We start from the raw sequence: 2,531 nt of genomic DNA, 5'->3' as shown, positions 1-2,531 counted from the left end.
GCATCAAAACTTAACCAGTTTCGGGACAAAATTACCATTTACGGGACACAAGATATAATAGGCAATTATTTAATAAACATTATTAAATCTTTCATGTTTCTTTATCTTTTTTTCATATAATGTGTTTAAATACAAAAAATATCAAATATAATCCAGATATAACTATGAAAATCACATTAAAACATAATTTAAAAAAAACTGCGTTATTTTTCTATTTTGGAAACTACGTTCAAGACAATGGTCGATCTTATGTTCTGACGTCATATATTACTCAAATATGACGTTATTTATCCGAAAATATTGTATTGACTGGACTGGGGTAAAATACATTTTTGCTATGTTTCGTGACTCGTAACTGGTTGCTCGTAAATGGTTTACAGATACGATCAAATCGTAAAAATGACGAAACAAATCATCTCATTGTAATAAAAGTTATATTTTCAGTTAAATATAACCCTCCTTTAAGTCCTTAACATAATTATTCCTAGTAGTAATACTAGTACGTGTATTTGTTCTTAAATTATATTACTGTCTCGTAAATCGTTTTTCAATTATTACGCTATTTGTTCAGATATTTGACATTTAATTTTGACCTAAAGTACACAACTAAACTGGTAAAGAATAGTTTTAGCTTAAGTATATAATAAAATGTTTTTAATTAAGACATTTAAACAACATAGTTTTACAATCTCATATATTTTAATGCACTTTAAAACAATGACTCGTAACTGGTTGCTCTTTTGAAGACATCCGTACATTTATTTTTTTCCCAAAAAATATTCTGTCAAAAATCAATTTCTTATCAAGTAAAGACAACTAATTTACATGTGTTGAATAGCAATCAATTTTTGAAAACTGACATTTATTTTTTAAAGAAGTACATATACTGAACACATTTTTTGGCAAAGACATGCTGATTATGTCAACGTATGATAGCAAAACGGTTTTTATGTAAAGTTTTAATTGCAAATAACCATTCATGTCATATATTTTCTTTTCTGGTCATTTACTTCTGCCTAAAAATGCAAAATTACATAGCAATTCATATAAATATTTTATTATATGCTGCATTAAAACCCGAAGACATCAATTGTCGCACATAAGCCGGATTCACTCGTATACTAGTGTTGTTGACACATAAAAAAGCACGTGAAGTCAAGTCAATTGAACAATATATATATATATAAGGTACACTAGTAAATAATTAAGAATTAAGGCCAGGATAAATATTCAATCGATATTCTGATCTATTTAAGCAGAGAACGATCGGGTAACGACTTTGAGATTACGCACTGAGTACCTTCGACGTAAACACCGGCAACCAAGAACTCAGTGAAATGAGCAAACATGTATAATGTACAGTTAAACTACATATACATTGTTTATCTCACTGGCAAAAGCAATTATATCGGTGTGTGAAACGTGAATATTACTTATATATGCTTATTGTAAAAAATCAACATTAATGCGAAAAGGCAAGTCACGTGCTTTCCTGTCATTGATTACAAATACGGTGCCAACGCAAAATATCTGCTTTCTAAAGGTGTTGCTTCCTGAATTGGGTGTTACTAAGGATTATAAATCTTTTTATCGCCTACGGTTCCCGAGAAATGCGTCAACATTCTAAGAGCAATTAAGGTGTTCGTAAGTCAACAATAAAATGAAACATATGGATTGGCGGTGTCACAAAACAGTATTAAATTATAGACCGAGAAGTTAGTTTGCTTGCTCATTTCATTATTAAATTAAAAATGTGTGTAGTGGTTTGGCGTCTATTTAAATTTTGCATTTGCTTTAAAGGGTGTTAAGATATGTGTACAAGATGTAATTTTAAGTAACATTTACGAAACACTGCTTAAACAGTTAGCAATGTAAATGCGTACGTAATAAATACTTATGCTTGGATTCGATTGCACGATGTACGAAAGTAAAAGTTATTGTACACGCCATAGTCAATTGAAACATCCAAGTGCCGGATGCCTAAAATCATGATTTCGAATCATAAATGGTTTATATCGTGTGGGGTATTGGTCATGAACTAATCTAAATCGCCATCCCACCAATCTCTGATTCAGTAATGGAACATAGCGGTTATAGTAAAATGCATTAAAATATATTAGTTTCAATAACATGTAAACGACTTATGTCTGCAAAACATGCATAGTAAGAGTATGTATGTAGGTTAATTGTCCAACATGATATGCTTAAATATTGTAGCAAACGACACAACGTTCTACAAACTCAGTCACCATTTTAAGAAGTACATTAGTTTGCGTACTTGTTTATGCTGGTTTTTCTTCATTCGTCATATCCGGGGCGATAGTATATAACAAATATATACACGTTGAACTTAAAAAATTGTCGCGCGTTAATAAAAATCTGTACATGCTAAAAGATGCAAATGTAAAAGCATATTATCACAGAATCGTGTTTCGTCAAACAGTGAGATTCAACGATGTAAGACAGAGAACGTTATTTAAAACAAAATCACGTGAGAAAAAGTTGTCTCAATATTAAGAATATGACTTAAT

Source organism: Dreissena polymorpha, chromosome 6 (assembly GCF_020536995.1).
Source record: "Dreissena polymorpha isolate Duluth1 chromosome 6, UMN_Dpol_1.0, whole genome shotgun sequence".
In the NCBI taxonomy this organism is placed as follows: Eukaryota; Metazoa; Mollusca; class Bivalvia; order Myida; family Dreissenidae; genus Dreissena; species Dreissena polymorpha.
Note: the sequence above shows the minus strand (reverse complement) of the source record.